At 32.5% G+C, this 25,595-nt stretch overlaps 1 protein-coding gene across 1 annotated transcript in view; it reads left to right on the top strand.

Annotated features, from left to right (window-relative positions):
- Positions 1-25,595, top strand: part of LOC143059511 (uncharacterized) — a 162,689-nt gene that overhangs the window by 87,374 nt on the left and 49,720 nt on the right. The gene's annotated exons all lie outside the window — the stretch shown is intronic.

The raw sequence follows: 25,595 nt of genomic DNA, 5'->3' as shown, positions 1-25,595 counted from the left end.
CCTCATCATTTTGTCAGAAGTACTTGGGAATGCGGTTCAATGCAAAAACATGCTACATCATAAGCATCAGAAACAAAAGCCATAAAATCTACAGTTTAAATTGGACACATACTACAACAAGTAAAGCACAACCCGTACCTATGCCTACAAATTTCGGAAGACCTCAAATGGACCACCCACATATTAAACGTGGCAAAGAAAGTAAATTCAACAGTAGGCTTTCAAAGAAGAAACTTGAAATACTGCCCACAAGATTGTAAAAAACAGCTTACATCTCGCTCGTTGATCAACGATGGAATTTGGAGCCATAGTATCGTACCCAACATGATAACAAACATAAATAAGCTAGAAAGGGTACAACGTCAAGCGGCAAGATTGATCACCATAGGTTACAAGTCAAGAGAGGTCGGGTGTGTCTCCAATATGCTTGACAAACTGGAACTACAAGACCTCCAAACAACTGCAAGACGAACAAGCTAGAAGTTGATATTTATGTACAAAGTGGTTTAGGGCTTATTCCTGCTATTGAATCAGACGAATTTCTCCAAAATGCACGTCCTAAGAGAAACATAACTGCAAAGAAGTTCGAAGAATACCACACAACAAATATTGTGGAAAAGCAAGTAAAGAATCACTCTAAGTGCTTTGACATTCCACTAATCAAAACACCACAATACACTAAATTCAATTGGGTATAAAATGTGTTCTACTGATGTTTTTGGAAATCTGAGACACAGTTTTGGAGGTCAAGTTGTTTTGTACAAGAATCTACAAAATATTTTAGGATGCTATGAAGAACATTGACGCTAAATTCATTCAAGTGTAGACATCACAATATAGCAACTAATTACATAATAATTAATTATGTGATAATTATGTCATAATAAAATTATCACAATTTGAAAGATTTTTTAATCTTTCTTCTTTCTTTTGGTACCTCATTTATAAAATGTAAAGAAGGATGAAATGAATTACATCAGTTAAAAGTTTGTCTGATTCAGAGTGAAAAAATCTTTGTATTGTGCTACCTTAATTTGCCAGAGGGATATGATTATTTTACCGAAAATAGAAATAATTTGAACGAAAATCTGGAGGTATATACTAATGCAAGTTCAGGGTATCTTTATGGTTATATTATTCCAGACGATTAACTTTAAAAACATTTCGTTATAATGAATAGATTTTTATGTGACTATCATAAAAAAGGGGCGAAAGATAACAGAGGAACTTCAATCTCATTGATCAAAAATATACTGACAATGACATGGCAAAAAATAACCCCAAAGACAAACAGACAAATAATAGTACAAACTACTCAACATAGAAAACAGAAGACAACACGACAGGAACTCATTCAAAAACTTGCGGTGATCGCAGGTGTTCTTGAAAAATAAGCATATACTGCTCCACATGTTCCACCCGTCGTGTTACTCATGTTATTTCACACCCGGTAAATAGTCTGATTCGAAGGTGGCTTTCTCGTTACATAAATTGATAATTTATGTAATTATAGATGTATTCTTTAAAAGATCGTCTGAGGTCAAAGGTCGCATTAATATATAGGGTAATAATCTTTTGCAATTATATAATATATATATATAAATTTATATATATATTGGTAATGGCAGATTTGATAACAATAGTTATCAAAAGTACCAGGATTATAATTTTATACGCCAGACGCGCGTTTCGTCTACATAAGACTCATCAGTGACGCTCAGATCAAAATAGTTAAAAAGCCAAACAAATACAAAGTTTAAGAGCATTGAGGACCCAAAATTCCAAAAAGTTGTGCCAAATACGGCTAAGGTAATCTACTCCTGGGGTAAGAAAATCCTTAGTTTTTCGAATAATTCAAAGTTTTGTAAACAGAAAATTTATAAAAATGACCATATAATTGATATTCATGTCAACACCGAAGTGTTGACTACTGGGCTGGTGATACCCTCGGGGACGAAACGTCCACCAGCAGTGGCATCCACCCAGTGGTGTAAATAGTTATCAAAAGTACCAGGATTATAATTTTATACGCCAGACGCGCGTTTCGTCTACATAAGACTCATCAGTGACGCTCAGATCAAAATAGTTAAAAAGCCAAACAAATACAAAGTTTAAGAGCATTGAGGACCCAAAATTCCAAAAAGTTGTGCCAAATACGGCTAAGGTAATCTACTCCTGGGGTAAGAAAATCCTTAGTTTTTCGAATAATTCAAAGTTTTGTAAACAGAAAATTTATAAAAATGACCATATAATTGATATTCATGTCAACACCGAAGTGTTGACTACTGGGCTGGTGATACCCTCGGGGACGAAACGTCCACCAGCAGTGGCATCCACCCAGTGGTGTAAATAGTTATCAAAAGTACCAGGATTATAATTTTATACGCCAGACGCGCGTTTCGTCTACATAAGACTCATCAGTGACGCTCAGATCAAAATAGTTAAAAAGCCAAACAAATACAAAGTTTAAGAGCATTGAGGACCCAAAATTCCAAAAAGTTGTGCCAAATACGGCTAAGGTAATCTACTCCTGGGGTAAGAAAATCCTTAGTTTTTCGAATAATTCAAAGTTTTGTAAACAGAAAATTTATAAAAATGACCATATAATTGATATTCATGTCAACACCGAAGTGTTGACTACTGGGCTGGTGATACCCTCGGGGACGAAACGTCCACCAGCAGTGGCATCCACCCAGTGGTGTAAATAGTTATCAAAAGTACCAGGATTATAATTTTATACGCCAGACGCGCGTTTCGTCTACATAAGACTCATCAGTGACGCTCAGATCAAAATAGTTAAAAAGCCAAACAAATACAAAGTTTAAGAGCATTGAGGACCCAAAATTCCAAAAAGTTGTGCCAAATACGGCTAAGGTAATCTACTCCTGGGGTAAGAAAATCCTTAGTTTTTCGAATAATTCAAAGTTTTGTAAACAGAAAATTTATAAAAATGACCATATAATTGATATTCATGTCAACACCGAAGTGTTGACTACTGGGCTGGTGATACCCTCGGGGACGAAACGTCCACCAGCAGTGGCATCCACCCAGTGGTGTAAATAGTTATCAAAAGTACCAGGATTATAATTTTATACGCCAGACGCGCGTTTCGTCTACATAAGACTCATCAGTGACGCTCAGATCAAAATAGTTAAAAAGCCAAACAAATACAAAGTTTAAGAGCATTGAGGACCCAAAATTCCAAAAAGTTGTGCCAAATACGGCTAAGGTAATCTACTCCTGGGGTAAGAAAATCCTTAGTTTTTCGAATAATTCAAAGTTTTGTAAACAGAAAATTTATAAAAATGACCATATAATTGATATTCATGTCAACACCGAAGTGTTGACTACTGGGCTGGTGATACCCTCGGGGACGAAACGTCCACCAGCAGTGGCATCCACCCAGTGGTGTAAATAGTTATCAAAAGTACCAGGATTATAATTTTATACGCCAGACGCGCGTTTCGTCTACATAAGACTCATCAGTGACGCTCAGATCAAAATAGTTAAAAAGCCAAACAAATACAAAGTTTAAGAGCATTGAGGACCCAAAATTCCAAAAAGTTGTGCCAAATACGGCTAAGGTAATCTACTCCTGGGGTAAGAAAATCCTTAGTTTTTCGAATAATTCAAAGTTTTGTAAACAGAAAATTTATAAAAATGACCATATAATTGATATTCATGTCAACACCGAAGTGTTGACTACTGGGCTGGTGATACCCTCGGGGACGAAACGTCCACCAGCAGTGGCATCCACCCAGTGGTGTAAATAGTTATCAAAAGTACCAGGATTATAATTTTATACGCCAGACGCGCGTTTCGTCTACATAAGACTCATCAGTGACGCTCAGATCAAAATAGTTAAAAAGCCAAACAAATACAAAGTTTAAGAGCATTGAGGACCCAAAATTCCAAAAAGTTGTGCCAAATACGGCTAAGGTAATCTACTCCTGGGGTAAGAAAATCCTTAGTTTTTCGAATAATTCAAAGTTTTGTAAACAGAAAATTTATAAAAATGACCATATAATTGATATTCATGTCAACACCGAAGTGTTGACTACAACCAAAGTATTGGCAAATAAACAAGATAAGTTGATTACTAATTAGTATCAGTAGATTTATGTCCCTATATATATGAAATTGAAATGATTAATTTTGGTCCGTTATTATCTGATACTCATTGTAGATTATATCTCAGTCTTTCAGAGATTTTACCAAATGCACTGCTTGCCAAACACAATTCATCGAGTGTGCCTAGTTAGCATATTCGTTAGATTGGTTAACAGCGCTGAAAGACAGTTGACCATTGATAACTTGTCAAACAAGTTAGACACGATTGATATATCTAATAAAAAATTTCAAACCGACCATAACAAATTAGTCAAAAGTTTGAATAAAGACGAGGAAAGTGATACGATTTGAAAATATCTGAAAAGCGAACAACAGTAATAAAAAAAGTTACAAGGAGTTTCAATCTTAAGTTGAAAACGAGCTGCATAATATGGATCAACATGATTCACGAAATTTATTTAAAAATGTTTTAGATAATTTTTAAAACCACTGGATAAAAACACACAAATTGATATTGATGAACTTCATGATTATTCGAAAAAAAAATTAACACAGATGGAAAACGTGAATAGTAAAATCATAGAAAATGAAATTGTTACAGCCGTTAAAGATTTATAAAACGAAAAAGCACAAAGTTATGATATGGACTTAAATATGTAAAATATACCATTCAATTTATGATGTCTTGATATCTGAATTTATTTAAGAAAATATTACATTCTAGAGCCATCCCGAAGATTGGACCTTAAGTACTATTTGACCATTTTTTTAAGTACTGGGGACCCATGTTTGAATATTGCAATAAAAGTGTACACAATGGAAACTTTCTGTGGATACTGATTAGAGTATATTTTTTTTTAAAGGTAAAAGAAACCACTTACATCAATGTACATGATTCAAATTACATAGTTTGGATAATAAAATAGTAGATTTTTATGTTAATCTAGGCTTACTGTTGAATTGGAACGGTAGATTTACAAATGCCAAATAAAAAAAAATGATCAAGCAGTAAAAACACTTAATACTCTTAAAAATATATTATTATCACTTACATTTTTTCAACAGGCTTTCTAAAATCCCACTATTTTAGCTCTGAATGAATTACACGTGTTATTACTTTGTAAACCTTTGTACAATGAATTAGGTATAATAAACTATTAATTTAAGAAGTAAATGACATATGTATGCACTTTATGTTATGTGTGAATCCAGTTATATCGTTTTTACTGTCATGCTGTGTGTTGTGTACGTTTCAGCGATTTTTTATTTTGTAAATTTGTTGCGTGGTTTCGTCGTAGTTCCGTAAAACATTGAGAAAAAAGTTGGCGGTTTCTGTTGAAATACCATCTGTTATATTTCTTTAGCAATGTTTACAAGTAATTGTTTAAAATAGTCACATGGTGTTTGTGTAATATAAATATAAACTACTAAAGGAAGATACCGATTTCATACAGCCGCAACTCCTTTTAAACCAACCAAAGTCAGGATTGTTTGTGATATGGCGTATACATGTAGTGTTTTGTAGTACTCAATTTGTCTTTGAAATAATCTTTTTTTCCAGAGAAAACGCTATATTTTTTTATTTTTTTTAGAAAATATCAATATTTGAAGACTGTTACCAATCCATGTCTGATATGCATTAGTGTAGGCTCAGTCGACGAAATTTGAATTTCTGTTTGTTTCAACAATTCCCTAATTGCACTGCGATTTCGCGGCCATCTTCTAGTAATATAGAATGCTGTCTGGAGCAGTTACTGTTGTTTTTATAGAAAAATAATACTTAACTGAACAGAACGGCAATTAGTCTTTGGTGGAAATATTAGGATGGTATATCTGCCAACCTCGCTTCATGATGCAGCAATTAACTTCCGGATTCAACTGAACGGAGGTTATAGGACCTTTGAAATACATGTATGTAACAATGAAATGCACTAATTGTAGCCATGTATTCTTGAAATCACATACTGGCTTATTTGTAACAACAGGTGATTCGATTGTTGCTAAAACTTTCTTTAATGTTAAAGATGTATACACAATGGGATGTAAAATTTGATATTGGAATTTTAATTCAATATCATCAAGCTGAATGACAAAAATCTGTTTTATATTCTGCAACATTAGTACATGTAATTGAAAATTAATCAATTTACTTCTGTCAGTAAACTTTAATCGTACAAAAAAAACAGCATATTGGAATTTTAATTCAATATCATCAAGCTAAATGACAAAATCTGTTTCATATTCTGCAACATTAATAATTATGTTAAAAGGTGCATTCACTGAAAATAAAACTTAACCATTGCTTCTAAATCTCTTGTACGCTCTTTTCGTAAACTATTCTTAACATTTATCTATTTGTGTATCTATTTTACACCAGAATGGCTGTAGGTAAGACGAACACACGTCCCTATCTCTGATCTTTATCATGAATCTTTAAGAATAGTACATATTATATTATATTTCTTATTTTATTCATGAATTATGAATTTTTCGTCTGTTTATTTATCATTCTTCATCGGAAATTAATTTCGGATACAGTGAAAATGGTGTTTCAGGATTCGCACATTATATACACTGATTACACGGCCGACACTCGGCTAACCGAGAGATAGGTCGGTTAATCTATATTGAGTATGCGGCTATATCGGCGGTTGGTCTGTTAATCGGGTTGGTTATACGTCTGTTAAGAGTAAAACGCACAATTTTAATATTAAAATCTATTTAATATACAGATTTTAGGTACATTATAAGAATCAAATCAAAAAGAGAAAAGTGTCTGACAAAATGATATATATCATAGAACATTTTCCAACTGTAAAAACATTTCATAGTCTGCGCAGTTTTCAGTAAAACTAAAAGGCGTCGCGCAAGTATGTAGTATTTATGCTTATACGCATAGCAATTTTTGTAATGAAAGGCGAAAAAAACTATTTTAGATATCATTTCAAGGACACAAAATCGTACTTTGGTTCTAAAATATAAATTGAAATTAGTAAATATTTCATAATTGTAATATAACGTGAGTAATACCACGTTTTAGTGAACATTATGGGAATAAAGTCTGTTAATGGGTTGGACAATTGAAATTGTGTCAGTTAAGAGTTATTTAGCCACGACAATAGTTGTGCTACCTTTATATTTTCCCTTTGAAAAAGTTAAGAATGAGATGCTCTTGAGTAAAAAAAAATGACAATACGCTGCAACAGTATCCTTCTAGTAAGAACATTTTTATTTTGACTTCCTTTGCATTTTATTAAGGGGTGTGTCACTTCAATATATGGATATGGATTGCCTGCTGGAATATGCATGAATCTATTATTAACGTTTTCTTCAGCCTTAATTTTTGTGTCTGTTCAAAGTAGCACGTTCTCAAATTCGTCCGAAAGTGTCTTTCTGATACAACACAGGGTACATATAACGTGTTGTCGTTCTCATATGCACATGATATTTGTCACTGTACGTTAAACTCTAAATCGCCAACATCATCCGATTGGTTCTTTTCTTCTATTACTGAATCATCTGTTGTTTACAAATCAGTCTAAAAAGTAAATGGAAAGGAGCGAATGCAGCTACATTTGGTTATCTTAATTTTTAATTCATTTTATTCCGTTGAGTTCCTTTCTACATAAGTGCAGAGGAGAACTGCAGTGTCCGCATGTAAACTTTTAGCATTTATTACCAATATGAGTACATAGCAATCCGTTACTGTTTCAACGCCCAGGGGTGTTTCATGTCTTTATTCTCAAACAGTTATTATTTTTTCTATCTTTTTTTATTAATGCATCACTTCCTACTGTCCTTATCTATTATTCTATATATTCTGTGTTTCCATCCAGATTCTCGTGTATACAATGAGGGTCCGGATTGGGGGTGCTGTTTATTTCTATATTCTTTAAATTGTCTGTTACTTTTCTCTACATTTTATTTTATCTTACTCATTATTATTTCTTTATTCTTTATATATTCTAGCGTCCCAATATATTTTACTTACTGATGTTTAGTTACATTACAACGTTTATCTCTGATTTATATACTGGTTAATACCAATATAGATACAAATTAGTGTCATTCATGACAACCTAAACAGATATATGCGACCATTCTTGGATGAAATCAATATGTATAGATTATAACATGCCCTTTTCTATATTAGCCCTGGTATCATCCCGAGACTCCCATATCGGCCTCGAGGCTTTAGCCGAGGGCCGATATGGGTCGAGGGATGATACCAGGGCAAATATGGAAAAACATATTATAATCTTTAAGCTATTTATCACATATTTAAGTGTTGCAGAAAAGAGGGAAAAAAAGTTCAATTATAACAATTTTATGAAACATAACAGGTAAATCTTAAAAAATTATCCGTATCCGTAACAAATATGTGATAAGATATAAATAACACATAGCTGAGAGGGTGATAGAGCAGATTGGGTCCCGAGAAAACATTGTCAACCGCGGCGAAGCCAAGGTTGACAATGTTTTTTCGAGGGATACCGATCTGCTCTATCACCCTCTCAGCTATGTGATATTTGATATATTATAATGAATGTCCTATCATCATTTTCTTTAACAGATGAGTTTTATTATAAAGTATTTTCTATGTAGTCACGTACTTGACAGCGTAACGGGTATTTGAAAATCATCAGAAGTGAAGTAAATAGACAATAGTAGTGCATTGACTTGACATATAAACGATACAAGGATTAGGCCGGAAACGGGAAAAAAGCTCTGCTATCAAGAAAAAAAATATTTTCAATTGTTGTTATTTTGTTATTGTTATTTATTTTATTTAGATTTTGGGTAAATACCCCTTTCAAAAGGCCTCATATGGCTGAGAAATATACATCACAATAATTACATTTAGATGTATGTTTCATTATGATACTTTATTCTGATTGGCTAACAGCACAACACGTGTTATTCCTTAAGCAATTGCATTACTCAATAAAACTTTTCATTCATGATAACACGTGGTCCCACAAAAAAGTGCACAGGTGAATTAAATAAAAAAATATAAAATACGTGTTTTCATGATCATAGCTAAAAAATGTAATTATAAGTATTGAATGCTTCTTTTTGTAACTTCATAGGGTTGTAAAAGCGTTGATCGTGCGCACATTTTTGAATGAAGCGCTTCCGCGCTTCATACAAAATGTTCTTCGGTCAACGCTTTTACCCCCCAATGAAGTTACAAAAAGAAGCATTCAATTCTTAAATAAGCATGATGAAATGTACATCACCCGTTGAAACCCATCGATGGTGAACGAATGCGTTTAATATCAACAATAAGCATAACACACAATGATTTATAGGTTTTAAAGTAAAAATATTAACAAGTGAAATACGTTTTTCCAACAATTGTAAAAGAAATAAGTTTGAGTCGTTCCACGCTTCGTTGTATAGTAAATTAGAACTTTAAGCATTGTCTATAAAATAACTTGATGTAGATTCAATTCATTGTCGTTTAAACTGCCGATTTTTGATTGGTCTAGCCGAGAGGGTGACATTCCAAAAATTGTCACCCGCTCAGCCATGTGATAGAGTAAATTAACACCTTCGTATTAGGCAATCAAAATATGGCATTTTAACATGATGTATAATAATACTTTAATATTACACTTTTTTATATCAGTTTTCAATATTCATGGCCTAAATTCATTGTTCATGTCAGTGTTTCCGTATATATTATGTTTCATTGCTCATGTGTTGTTTCCGTATATTTTAGCCACTCGTCTTGAGCCTACCCATTTGATCCGATAACACCCCATACAGCAATAAAATTATATTTTTTTTTGCCATTCATAACTCTTAACAGACCAATTAACAGACCGGGTTTTATACATCCGACCCATTAACAGACCAGGTTTTAAATAAAGATTGATTTATGTCACCAAAATACAGATTTTTGTGTAGATTTTTCACACAATGATATCAATTTGGTTGACAAACATAATGCCTGTCTTTGTTCGATGTTCAAAATATCGCATGCAAGTAAATTCAACCAACGTGTCTTTTTGTGTACATTTTGTGTGTGTAAAATGTGTATAAATTTATTGATGAGTAACACGCCTTTTCATTTTATAGATCGTACATCGAAGCTAGAAAAATAATAATTACACCACTGGATTCAGTACATTGAATTATTTTGTTAGACATGAATAATTTTTATGATAAACATATATTTAAAAAGTTATACAATGAAACATGCAGAATTTCCAATGATTTCCTCGATAACACCTGATTAACAGACTTTAGCCAACCCGATTAACAGACCCACCGCCGATATAGCCACATACTCAATATAGATTAACCGACCAATCTCTCGGTTAGCCGAGTGTCGGCCGTGGATTATGTATGCATATTTATTTTTATCTTGTTAAATATCATTTGTATCATTTGTCTGCCTCCTTTACTGTGTAAAAAGCCTAGAGTTTTAATAAAAATTGAATATTTTTTATGACATGAATATTACAGAAATGGTCATGTTTCAGTACTCACAATGAAGGTGACCTTCATAAGTTTATTTAGTTAATTTAAAGTTTGAATTGCTTACAACGCTATAAATATTCAATAAATAATACAGGTAAGAAATAATTCAAGGTAACCTAGTTTTTTGATTAGTTATCCACCATGTTGGAATATTTTAATCGAATGTAAAAAGTTTAAGCAGGAGAAGTACGTATATGTGTCGAAAAAATCAAATTCTTGATCAGTTCAGGTTAGTTCAACAACTGGGGGTATTATACTGAACTATTGACGTCAATAACTTTCTAAAATACTTATCTAGCTGTTCAATTGAGTAAAGAAATCAATACAGTCATGTTACTTTTATAGATTTGCATGCATTTTAATCATTGATGTTAAACACCAACCTTTGAGGCTGTTTTTATTATTTCTACAATGTAGAGATTTAGTGGATTATGCGATATAACCTTGAAACTTACATAGATATGAACTGATTTAAGATTTTTTTTTAATTAATCTTAACCGTAATGTACAGGAAATATATTTTCATCTTGGTCATTTTGTCTGCCCCAAAATCGTTGCTTTTTTGCAGTTTTAGCAATTTAGCAACATGATTGGTAAATCTGTTTTATCAATATTATCATTTGGATTTCGATTAAATGACCAATTATTGTTCATATGATTTCAGGGCTCTTATAAGATGCATAATCAACCTGAACTGAATGCAGTCTCAGTAAGGCTATACAATTATCTGTGTGAAGAAATAGTTGGTTCCGAAAAAATTGTAAGATATAGAAGATTATACTGCAAACTCCATGATGATATATTAAATGACAGTGAATCAGAATTTCTTAGCAGTGGAAGCATTGCTGAAGGCGTTAACCTTCCAGGCAGCGATATTGATTTTATGTTTCGTTTCAAGACTCCGGAGGTTAACGAAAATAAACCTGAAGACAAAGAAGATGTGATTATTCTTGACACGGAAAATGCCTTACCAGGTTTTGCATTACTAAAGGTAGCTGGTGAATCAATTTTTCCAACAACAAATACTGCTAATGGAGTTCTACTAGCTAACAGTGATATGATTAAATTTTTCTTGGACAAAGAAGAAGCCGAAGATGAAATTTTCGAAATTCATGGACCAAGTTATTCAAATTCACTACTGCACGATACTGACATGGTGAACTGTTTAAAGTGTCATTCATGGCCAAAGGTAGCACTCAAGTGGTTTTTTAGACATAGACCTTCTGGTTGGCCATCACAGGATATCATCTCAAATGTAGTGTCTCACGGTGTTTTAGTAGTACCAATTGGTAGCAGATCGTCTAGCAGCACATGCAACCCGTTAGAATGGCGATTCTCATTTTCTCTTTCTGAAAAACTATTAGTTTACTCATTTAATCATACTCAGTTGCTTTGCTTTTCGTTGCTGAAACTATTTTTAAAGGAAATTGTAAACATGGAAAATATACTTAACAACAGCTTATGTTCATACTATATGAAAACTGTTCTATTTTGGATATTAGAAGAAGATGAAAAGTTGGAATGGATTCCTGAAAATCTAGTATATTGTTTTCTTTTATGCATAAAACGTCTACTTATTGGATTGTATGTGGTTATATTCCTAACTATTTCATACCAGAACATAACATGGTGGAAGGAAAACTCTCTCGGGATGTTCTTTCATACCTTGCGTTATATTTAGAGAATATTATTATGCATGGAAACTGGAACGTTATTTTTTCCGCTCCTTCACTTCGCAATTTCCACAATACTCAAATAAGTATATCAGGAAAATTTGACCGCATTGATGCCTTTAATGAAGCAGTTTCAAGCCTTCGAACATTTAGTACTTTAGCTTTCTTTTACTCAACCTATTATACAGGTGAAACCCTTTGTACATGCGTACTGTATAGGATGTTACGAAAACACCTACCGATTTCTGCAAGAAAAATGCTTACCGTAATGTTTTTAAAAGGTAATAAAACGATATTATCTTCCATTGATGTACTGAACGACAAAAACAAATGTTCCTACCTTCGTTACAAAGAATGTCTTTCTCGTGTTTTGATAAATACATTTTACGATGACGTGTTCGGCTGGTTACTACTTGCAGCATATTTTTATTCCACACAGGAATATCATAAAATGTCTCACATTTTACTATTTGCATCTAGCGAACTGTCTCTGAATAAAGACAAATTGTCGGGGGCATCTCATGTAGATATTAGAGGTTTTGTGTCAGACAACTATCAATTCTTAAATGCTGATTTTCCTGATATAGGACCTCTTGGATGTAATCAGTCGCTTGCATTGTTCTTTTTTCTGAATTTTTTATACGTCCGTAAGCAGGAAAGTCCTATTGAAATACAATCTGCATTGCAATTACTGAAACAGACCGTTAATGAAAAAAGTGATACACCTATGCATTGGCTATATACAATATCTTCTTATAACCTTTTACACAAAGCGTTTGAACTTTTAAACGACATGGAAGGGGAAGAGAAATGTGAAGCAGAGAAACTTAAAGCAATTACAAGTTCGGATAAATTTGACGTTCTCGTTAAATATGCAAAGAACGAAGAAGGTTTTGAACTGTTACTAGAACTTGTGTAAACTTATTTTTATTTTCAGTATATCAGACAAATAAGTTTTATAAAAAAAGTAAAATCACAAAAATACTGAACTTAGAGGAAAATCAATTCGGAAAGTCCATAATCACATGGCAAAATCAAATAACAAAACGTATCAAAAACGAATGGACAAGAACTGTCATATTCCTGACTTGGTACAGTCATTTTTAAATGTAGAAAATGGTGGATTAAACCTGGTTCTATAGCGCTAACCCTCTCACTTTAATGACAGTCTCATCAAATTCCGTTATATTTACATTGATGCGTTAAATAAACAGACATAATAAATAAAATAGTCAAAATATGGGTACATCAGTCATCATCGTATAACAATTTTAAAAGGAACAATTTAACAGACCACAAAAAAATCTACTATCTACGAACACATTCATTGATTTGAGTGTCTGACGTCAGAAAATTTTATACGTCACATAAATTGAGATAAAATTGAGAATGGAAATGGGGAATGTGTCAAAGAGACAAAACCCCGACCATAGAACAGACAACTTCTGCTGTTGTCTGTTCTATGGTCGGGTTTTTGTCTCTTTGACACATTCCCCATTTCCATTCTCAATTTTATCTCAATTTATGTGACGTATAAAACTATACTGAACAAGTATATTTATTTGTTTAGGTTTCTGCTGAAAGACGCCTCCGGGTGCGGGAATTACTCGCTGCATTGATGACCTGATATATACTTGTTCAGTGATAATGAACGCCATACTAAACTCTAAATTGTACACAAGAAACTAAAATTAAAAATAATACAAAACTAACAAAGGCTAGAGGCTCCTGACTTGGGACAGGCGCAAAAATGCGGCGAGGTTAAACATGTTTATGAGTTCTCAACCCTCCCCCTATAACTCTAGCCAATGTAGAAAAGTAAACGCATACCAATACGCACATTAAAATTCAGTTCCAGAGTAATCCGAGTTTGATGTCAGTAGATGTAACCAAAGGAAATAAACAAAATACACTTTAATGCGGCCAAGCTTAGCGAAAGGTAGTTTGACGTAATCAGTCAAACAAACTTTATTAGATTATCTCGTAAAGGAACGATCGTTTTCATTGCTCAATTCAAATCTTCGACCTCACATCTGCGAAAATAGAACACGCGTTCTATTAAGTTGAATGGACTGATCAGTATTACATTATCCCATAGTAATTCACGCTTTAATAGGTGTGCATGTAAAATTCATTGATTTTATAATTTGTGCAATATTAAAATTTTAAACTTTGAAATATTAGCAGTTTTCACGTCGAAATATTTAATTCAGCTGTCTCCTCTCAGTTGGTTTTGGATAACGAAATCTACCATTTTATTTTGATGGGGGAAGTAAACATTTGGTTCTTTCTATTTTTTAGTTGTAATCTCTGCCCTCTCTTTTCATTGTTCAGTCTATTCGGTCATGCCTTTTATTATTAGTTTTTCTGGATTTATTTTTTACATGAGGGTTTGGATGGGGTTAAATGATTAAATAATAATGCCCTTAAAAATGAAGATTAGAGAAAAAAGGGGGTCAATTTTTTGAAGATTAGAGAAAAAGGGGGTGAAAATTAAATGTTTACAGAATAACAGACACCCCCCCCCCCCCCCCCATCATGCCCGCATAAATCGTCATCCTGTCTTTTTTTCAAAGTTGCTCATCCTGCCTTTTCATATCTTTTGGAAGATTTTGTTATTCGACTAAGGATAGTGGGATGTTTTTTTTTTTATTCAGTTTACTTGATTTTGAAGAAGAAAAAAATCCCGAAATTCTGAGTAAATTGATAACATGTAACCAACCATGCTTTGTTTAAAGAAACATGGAGATGGCAAATCATGGCACAAAGCAAGGAAATGTACTTTATGAATGAACTCCAGCGATATACTTCGTGAATTTTATAATTAACTGTTTTGCTATTCTCGGTTCAAAAACGAACTTAAATTATACATTGTTAAATATTTAAATGGTTACATAGAACACAATCAGTTTTTAAAAGCGTGTTTATTTATGAAATGTATTGATACAAAAGTTAGTCCCTTCTTGAGCATGCATTTAGTCACCCTTAATTTCTTAATATTTCGTTTATCATACATGTTTGCGCGTCTGGTATATATATAAAATTTAGTCCTGGTATCTATGATGAGTTTATTTATTGTATAGTTTACAAATCTTTGGTTAAAATAATTAAATAAATGTTTTGTGAATTTCAAATAATGGTGTCGAAATATTATACATTTATTACTGTAACATCACAATTATCTTGTACATCATTATGAAAAATATATATTAGGATAAATAAAATAAAATACATGAGCCGCTTTTATACGGATGATAAAATAACCACTTTCAAACTTTCTTTCAATGTCGTAGTTACTGTCTTATAATAAGGATCTCATAATACATGGTATATTCTTTTTATCATATACTTCAGTAGAAGACATACAGACAAAACTATTTTTAAATCTTTAAAACAATGCATTTGTTATAATATTTGTTTTGCATTTTTAATAATTATATATTTTGTTGATTCCTAATATTTTTTATTCAACTTTGTTGTTTTACACGATAGGAATGTACCATTTAGGTGTAATTTCCGGAATTTGTCGAATGACATCAAAATGTAATACGTTACAAAAAAGCATACAATAAGAACTGGGAGAAGTTGATTTAAACGGAACCAGTTGACATACACCGGAAGCAGTTGATAACAAAGACTAAAGCAATTCTTCATATTCAATAAATAAATTTATGTACAAATTAGTTTTATCATGGGGTACAATTGTACCATTATTTTCATAAGTATATAATACATAGTATTATCTATTTAAAATTAACAATTATATGTAAAATCAAGTACTTTTAAACAATTTCAATTAGGCACTTTCCGTTTTGAATTTTTCTTGGTGTGCAGTATTTTTGTCATTTTACTTTTTAATGCATTACTTAAATTTTTTACTAATTACTAAACAGTATATGTATATGTACATCACAAATGAATAAGTAATTATCAGATTATAACATAGATTTGTTTAGCTAACAATAATAAAGTCATAACATTTCTTTAATTGTTCATGGCATTTTCCCTTAGGGTGTTGCATTATGGTTGTGATTCGCTTAAACACTACGATGAAATGCATTTGGTCAAATTCGATTATTGAAAACACAGCATGGAAACTCAACTATGTAAAACGTCTCAGAATAATAGGAAAATAAAGAAATAAATTGAATGTTCAATGCTCTTGAAATCACAGACAGCAACTAAAACAATACCGAAAATGAAAATTAATAGTTCCATTTTGTAAGCTATTTTTCGTTATAATGAATTTAGAGTACTGGGTATCTTTTTTATAATGGATGATTCAGAGGGTATTTACGGATTTTAGTCTTTTACAATGTGATAGTTGACTAAAACCATGTAAATAAAGGCAACAGCAGTATAACCGCTGTTCAAAACTCATAAATCCATGCACAAAAAACAAAATGATGTTGATGTAAGTACGAAATCCTTATAGGTACCTCAAATTAATTATATATCACCAATGGCAGTCCATGTTCTAATTTAATTAACCATGTACAAGTGTCCAACGTTTTCTTTTCTAAAGATTCGTTATCGACATAGATGGTTTGATAAATAAATGAGACATACGAATAATTGTTAAGAAATCGTGATTTTTAAAACTGTTGACCCCTGTCAAGTGGTCAATCTTATAACTGCATTGTTAATATAGTTTAGTTTTATTTACATAATTTAGGCAAATTCAAGTACATATACAACAATTCACAAGACAAGACAATAATATAATAGAAAAATAAAGAAGATGGGGTACCAATCCAGGACACAAAATCAGTAAATGCACAACATATGGATATATATACTTTTAAAAAAAAGTTGTCATAGAATATTTTTAAAACACTCTTTATAAAGAAAAAGCCTGGAATATCCGATAAAACATTGCATAGTATAGCTTATATCCAATTGGTTAATTTGTTAGAAAATATAAAAAATCAATTTATTTTTAAAATTTGACTTTCACTAATAAAAGAAAACAAGATCAAATATTTCTTAAAAAAAGAAATATAAAAACAATCTCAAGTTTCTTTATTTCTTGCTGTCATTTCTAATTTTTCTTTAAATACAGTCTTAAAATTAGATCTATTTAATAAAAAAAATTGTGTGATGGTAGATTGTTCCAGTCTAGCATAACATTATAGACAAAGCTGTTTATTTTACAGGTTTTAATATTTGTAACAAAATAATTATCATGTGTAGCACTTCTGGTATATTGATTGTTTAATTCAAAATGTTCACACAAATACTCTGTAATATGGCCATGGTATAAATATTGAACACATGGCTGAACTAATTTGCCTAATAAAACCTTTTCACATAGCATATTGACTCTGTCGAATATTTCTTCGACTAAGACCAAGGATGAATGTTACCGCCTTATTCTGTACAACTTGCAATTTTGTTGACATACCTTTGCCAAGACTATTATACAACAAAGATCAAGAGTAATAGAACTAAAAGTGTATCAGAGCTGTTGTGAGAGTCATCCTTAATCTAGTATCCAATCATTTTGCAATTATATATATAAATCTTTGCATTTTCAATTTTTTAGGATATTTGTAGAACTTTTGTTCAAATTCAAAAATTTATCAATTCGATCTCCTAAATATTTGATACGATTAATTGTGTCGACTAGATAAGTTAATGATTACTTTTGACCTGTAAATTAATATGTTGTATGATATTTTAGGGAAGTCCCAAAAGTATACATTCAGTTTTTCCTAGATGCAATGACTGATAACTACCTACTTACTAGTTTAAACATTTCTTTTGAACTTTGAGAACTGGTTATAAACAATCCTGTAGCGAATTTTCGATAAAGGTAAGAAAAAATCATTGAGGCTTTAATTTATACTGATTTTACCACAGACTGGCCCTTTGTGCTAAATATTTAACCTCTATCGACAACGAGGGGTGACACATTGGCATAAAAGGTAAACATGTGGTAAAATCAGTATAAATGCAAGCCCCCATAAATTACTTTTATTCTGTGATGACAAATATGGCATTTTTTTTATTTGAATATTATAGGTCAAGGCATTTTTTGCCGTTCCCGTAAATAAACGCACTATTACCCTGACGTAAAAGGACGGAACAGACTGAACTAGTGCATGATTAAACTATTTACAGTAACGTATTGAAATAGGTTTCGAGAAATTCAAAAGACAATTGTACGTATATGTAAAATTATAAATGGCTTATATCACATTTTATCATTGTGAGTTTATGTTTCCATGTTGTGATTATTTTCTGTTAAACGATCGTGCATTTTCCGGTAAAATGATTATATTCTTATGTCATCGTTCAAGGAGTCTGACAGCTGATTGAAAAAGGCATAAGACGTGGGAATATGAGCAGAACAGTCTTAACAATATATTCATATTTTACCATGGGTATGAACTCAACGCGTTTGAAGAATGTTGTATTAGAATTAAGAGATAATTCAGGGAGGGGGGGAATATATCGTGATTTTACCACGGGTTGGCCCTTTATGACAAATATATTACCCGTGGTAAAATCTAGATATATTCAAGCCCTCATGAATTATTTCCATTCTAATAGGACACATACGGCAATTCGTTTGGATTGCAGCCCTCTAGGTGGAGGCATATATTTGCCGTTCCCATAAATCAAAACACACTATTCAATTGGCGTAAAATAACGGATCTAACTGAATTAGTGACATGCTTAAACTATTTACAATAACGTATTTAGATCGTTTTGAATGAATCAAAATGATAATTTACTTGTATGTTTTATATGTTTAAAAAAGAATGGCTTATACAACATTTTAGCATTGTTTGTTTACATTTCCTTGTTGTGACGATTTTCGATTTCAGTAGCGTGTATTTTCCCTTAAAATGCTTATCTTCTTACGAACTAAGCATTAGTCAAAATTCGATGAGAATAAGATATATAACATCACTAGATACATGAATTGGGGATAGAAAAGTACCGTGACACGTCTTATAGTAATGTGAATTCACACACAAATATAAGAGGATACAAACGACACAACAGAAGCACAACGTTAAAATGTAACACACACAGAAACGAACTATAATATAACAATAGCCAAATTCCTGACTTGGTACAGTAAATAAAGGCAACAGTAGTATACCGCTGTACAAAACTCATAAATCCATGGACAAAAAACAAAATCGGGATAACAAACTAAAACCGAGGGAAACGCATTAAATATAAGAGGAGAACAACGACATAACACTAAAATGTAACACACATAGACAAAATCCCACGAGAATAACAAATATAACATATATATATAACATCAAAACCAAATACATGAATTTGGGATAGACAAGTACCGTGACACGTCTTATCGCAATGTGAATTTACACTCAAAAATAAGAGAAAACAAACGACACAACGTTATAATGTAATACACACAGAAACGAACTATAATATAACAATGACCATATTCCTGACTTGGTACAGGGCATTTTTAAAGGAAAAAATGGTGGGTTGAACCTGGTTTTGTGGCATGCCAAACCTCGCACTTTTATGGCCATATGAAATATAACATCAAAATGACAACACAGGACTACCAGATAAATAAATTGGAGAACACAATTGACAAAGAATCACACGAACAACAGTCAACAAAAGGCAACAAGTTCAAAATTTTAATACGCCAGAAGTGTATTTTGTCCACACAAGACCTATGTGTGACGCACAGATACAAAAGTTTGAAAGCCGAAACGAGTACAAAGTTGAACAGCATCGAGAACCAAAAGATCAAAAAGGTTGTGCCAAAAACGGCAAGGGTTTTCTGTTAAGTTACCAGAAAATCCCTATAATATTGTGTGTTTGAACCTGGTTGTGTGGCATGCCAAACCTATGTCCGCTTTAATGGAAATGTTAAATATAACATTAGAATGACAACATAACATTACAGGATTACAATACAAATAAAAAGGAGAACATATTGGACAAAGAAACACACGAATATTAGCTAACAAAAGGCACCAGTTTTAAAATTAAATACGCCAGAAGTGCGTTTCGTCCGCACTAGACTTACAAGTGACACCCAGATACAAAAGTTTGAAAGCCAAAACAAGTACAAAGTTGAATAGCTATGAGAACCAAAAGTTCAAAAAAGTTGTGCCAGATACGGCTAGGGTTTTCTGGTTGGGAAAAGAACATCTTTATTATTTAGAAGAATTTATAATTTTGCAAACAGTAAATTTTATAAAGTGACTATATAAAAGAGGGACGAAAGATACCAAAGGGACAGTCAAACTCATAAATCTAAAACAAACTGACAACGCCATGGCTAAAAATGAAAAAGACAAACAAACAACAGCACACACGACATAACATAGAAAACTAAAGAATAAACAACACGAACCCCACCAAAAAACTAGGAGTGATCTCAGATGATCTCATCATAGATACCAGGACCAAATCTGGTATATACGCCAGACGCGCGTTTCGTCTACAAAAGACCCATCAGTGACGCTCGAAACCAAAAAAAGTTAAAAAGACCAAATAAAGTACGAAGTTGAAGAGCATTGAGGATCAAAATTCCTAAAAGTTTTACCAAATACAGCTAAGGTAATCTATGCCTGAGGTAGAAAAGCCTTAGTATTTCAAAACTTTCAAAATTTTGTAAACAGTAATTTTTTAAATATAACAAACATATCAATGAAAATTCATGTCAGCACAAAAAGTGCTGACTACTGGGCTTGTGAAACCCTCGGGGAAATAAATCTCCACCAGCAGTGGCATCGACCCAGTGGTTGTAAATAAACTCATCATAGATACCAGGACTACATTTAGTATTTACGCCAGACGCACATTCGTCTACAAAAGACTCATCAGTGACGCTCGAATCAAAAAAAGTTTAAAAGGCCAAATAAAGTACAAAGTTGAAAAGCATTGAGGGCCAAAATTAAAATTAAAATTAATTTTTTTCTTATATTCTTTTTGCAAAGACTTTTTAGTTATGATATGGATTTTAAAATAAAACATTAAACTCTACCTTTTTTATATAATACATGTTATAATCAGGTGTTTCTTTTTTGAAATTCATTACACTGTTTTTCGTCTTACTTTTTTATAGTTTCAACGCATTTACACATCCCAGGTTTTCAAATGATAAGGCTAAATTAATTTTGATAAATGTACTACATAGCTAGTAGTCCAGACCAACGCATTAGTGCATTTTAACTTTTAAATGGTTATTCGCATAAATAAGCACTGACTTCGTATTCCCTGTTAGTCTTGGAGATAAAGTTGACTGTCAATAAATACACAGATATGTTTCAGCCAAGAAAAGACGATAAAAGAAATCATCAAACTAAACAAAACAAAAACAAGTTGGGCAACGAAAATGTCACAACTTTTTTACCTAGATGATCCGGTAAGTGAATACTTTAAGTCAGTCGAAGATGTGGTGCCACCATAAATAAGTGACAGTGTTTCATTATTTGATTTTGCCATGTGATTATGGACTTTCCGAATTAATTTTCCTTTAATATAAAAAAGAAGATGTGGTATGAGACAACTATCCACAAAAGACCAAAATGACACAGACATTAACAACTATAGGTCACCGTACGGCTTTCAACAATGAGCAAAGCCCATACCGCATAGTGAGCTTTAAAAGGCCCCGATAAGATAATGTAAAACAATTCAAACGAGAAAACTAACGGCCTTATTTATGTAAAAATAAATGAACAAAAAACAAATATGTAACACATAAACAAACGACAACACCTGAATTACAGGCTCCTGACTTGGGACAGGCACCTACATAAATAATGTGGTGGGGTTAAACATATCATGTTAACGGGATCCCAATCCTCCCCCTAGCCTGGGCCAGTGGTATAACAGTACAACATAAGGACGAACTATAAAAATCAGTTGAAAAAGGCTTAACTCATCAGATGGACAAAAATACAAGTGGTCTAAGTTCAGTATTTTTGTGATTTTACTTTTTACATCTGTCTGATTCAAAGTTATTTCTTACTGTTGTGAATCACTGATAAGACCAAACACGCAATGCTTTTGTATCATACATGTAATACAGCAACATGTTTACGGAACTGTAATCATAAAAGTAACAATCGAAGGCATTGTCCTTCATAAATATAAAAAAAGAAGATGTTGTATAATTTGCCAATGAGACAACTCTCCACAATAGACCAAAATGACACAGAAATTAACAACTATAGGTCACCGTACGACCATACCGCATAGTCAGCTATAAAATGCCGCGATATGACATTATAAAACAAATCAAACGAGAAAACTAACGGCCTTATTTATGTACACAATATGAACCAAAAACAATTATGTTACACATAAACAAACGACAACCAATCAATAACACTGTCAGGCTCCTGACTTGGGCCAGGCACATGCATACAGAATGTGGCGGAGTTAAACATGTTAGCTGAATCCCAAACCTAGAACAGTGGTCTAACAGTACAACATAAGAACCAACTAAACAGGTAAAGGATTAACTAATTAGATAGATAAAACTACAAAAAAATTTACTCTTGTTTACACGTGTTTAAATACATGCCATATGCAGATGTATTTTGATATCATTCAATTTAGATACGATTCTCTTATTTTGCATTGTAAGTATCATACTTTAATCAAATGGCAAATTATAATTCTATTTTTTCGTCTCAGTTTCCAAAAAAAAAAAGTAGCAACAAGAAAAATAAATTCTCGATATAAAGCAGGCAAATCTAACAAATCAACTAAAATGCATCTTTTATATCAATCTAGTTGTAATATTTTAAAGTGTTTTTTCTTGTCGCTTAATTTGTCTCTTTGTCTAGACGCTAGACACTTTTTTTGTGTTTTGCTTTAAGTTATTGACCACTTTATCATAAATAAAAACCAATGCCAGTGACATCTTTCGGGTATGAATAAAAACTAATGCAAAGGACACCATTCAGAATTTATCCTAACTTTGAAACAAATTCAGGGGGAATTGGTTTTTCATTGTATTTGCGTTGCCCAGTCTTTATTGTGTTATGTGTATCGTTATTTGTCTTTTAATCTTTTAAGGTCTTTTTTTTCCATTTCTTTGTCAGTATGTTTTCGACTTATAGTTTAAACACCCCTTTGGTATATGTTGCCTCCCTGCTCATTCACGTTATCATTAACATTACTAGACTCACGAAAAAGTTTTCGAGTGGGAGTTTAAGAATATAAATGGATTATGATGCACACAAGTTATGGACAACTTTAATAAACTTGGTTTCAGTATATTTGTGACCTTCAAAGAAAATTATGAACTAGAACAGTATATCACATCAAATCTGTCTAAACAAGAACGATCGGCTCTTTCCAAATTAAGATGTGGGATTCTTCCTATACGCATTAAGACTGGAAGGTTCCGTAACGAAGCGCTTCCAGACAGAATATGTGTTGTGTGTGAAAAGAAAGAGGTCGAAGGTGAACATTTTATGTTAAACTGTCCATGCTATGACAAACTTAGACAAAGATTTCTACCTATGACCGCATTAGAAAATTTTAGTGACAATAGCGAAAAACTTATTCATTTATTGAAATACTATCAAATTCAAACTGCAACATTTGTAAATTCAGCTTTCATTCATAGAAAAAATCAACTTTACGTCTTATTCTGTATTTTTATTTTGTAAACTTTTACGTTTTCAGATATGGTATAATATTGCTTAAGTGACATATAGGTCCAATGAGCCGGGTGTGAATATCAAATTGCTATGTATAAAATTGTATAAATATATGTTGAGATACACATGTAACTATAATAAATAATTACTTACTTACTTACTTACTAGGGAAAAAAGAAAAAAAAACAGACAAATAATAGTAAATATCACACAACATAGCAAACAAAAGACTAAGCAATACAAACCCCACCAAAAACTGGGAGTGATATTAGGTACACCGGAAAGTTAAGCAAATCCTACTCTACATGTGGCACCCGCCGTGTTGCTCATGATATTACAAATCTGGTAATGAGTCTAGTTTGGTAGTTCAGATTAGTGAAAATGGAACGGGATAGTAGTAACGACATAGGGAATATATCCGAAATCATCCATTAAAAAAGAACATATCCGAAATCATCTATTAAAAGGGAACATATCCGATATCATCTATTAAACGGATATTTCATAACGGTCAATCAACTCTTGATGGCGTCCGTAATATTTACGAAGGAATGATTCCAACTTAATCATTTGGAACTCTTGGTTTAAAAGGTTCCTTGTGAGCAGCAATCCTGGCAAGAAAAGCGTGATGAGAAATACAAGCCCAGATGATCGTATCAAATAGGAGATATATACTCCTTATACAGGTGCTGCTCGTAATGTTTTGTTTTTAACTGACCCTCATTGTCAATTTCTAGATGTAAGTCAAGATATGAGGCATACTTAAAAGATACCAAAGGGACAGTCAAACTCATAAATCGAAAATAAACCAACAACGCCATGGCTAAAAATGTTCTATCTTTTAGGCTTGGCTTCCCATTAAACTAGGTTCAACCAACTATTTTTTTTCTTAAAATGTCCTTTATCAATTCAGGAAAATGGCAATTGCAATTGCTATCATATTCGTGATATTCGTATAGGTTTGTCTGTGTGTGTTGCATTGTTTTTTGTTGTTTTTTTTTTGTTGTTGTTGCACTTGATCATTTCTGTTGTTTTGTTGTTTTCCTCTTATATTCAATGTGTTTCCCTCGGTTTTAGTTTGAAACCGGGTTTTTTTCTTCTCTCAATCGATTTAAGAATTTCAAACAGTGGTATACTACTGTAGCCTTTGTTTATCTCTAGATCGATGGAATAGATGCGTTCACATTTGTCACCAAAGTTAAATTATTGAGTAACAACATTATCTATATAGCGGGAAGTAAAGTTAAAGCATATTGAAAATTTCTTTTCTTTCTTCCTAAGAAGTTCCTGTATAAAGTCAGCCTCATAAGTTTAAAGGATCAAGTCGGAAAGAAGAGGGACATAATTCGTTTTCATGGGAATTGTCGGCTAGTTTGTTGAAAAACTCATCATCCCAAAGAATTATTTATGTTGTCAATCAAGATATCAAGCGGCTTGATAATGTCAGTTTCGGAGAATTTTTGTTGGAATCAGAGTAATTCTTTACACAGGAACTTCTAAGGTAGAAAGATAAGAAGTTAGCAATATCCTTTAATTCTACTTTCCGCTGTATAGATGATGTTCTTTCACTAAATAATTCAAAATTTGGTGACTATGTTGATCGCATCTATCCCATCGAACTAGATATAAAGAATACTACAGATACAAGTCGGCCTCATATCTTGACTTACATCTAGAAATTGACGATGAGGGTTGGTTGAAAACAAAACTTTACGACAAAAGAGATGATTTC

This window comes from Mytilus galloprovincialis, chromosome 14 (genome assembly GCF_965363235.1).
Source record: "Mytilus galloprovincialis chromosome 14, xbMytGall1.hap1.1, whole genome shotgun sequence".
Taxonomy (NCBI): Eukaryota; Metazoa; Mollusca; class Bivalvia; order Mytilida; family Mytilidae; genus Mytilus; species Mytilus galloprovincialis.
This window is presented reverse-complemented; position numbering and strand designations above follow the sequence as displayed.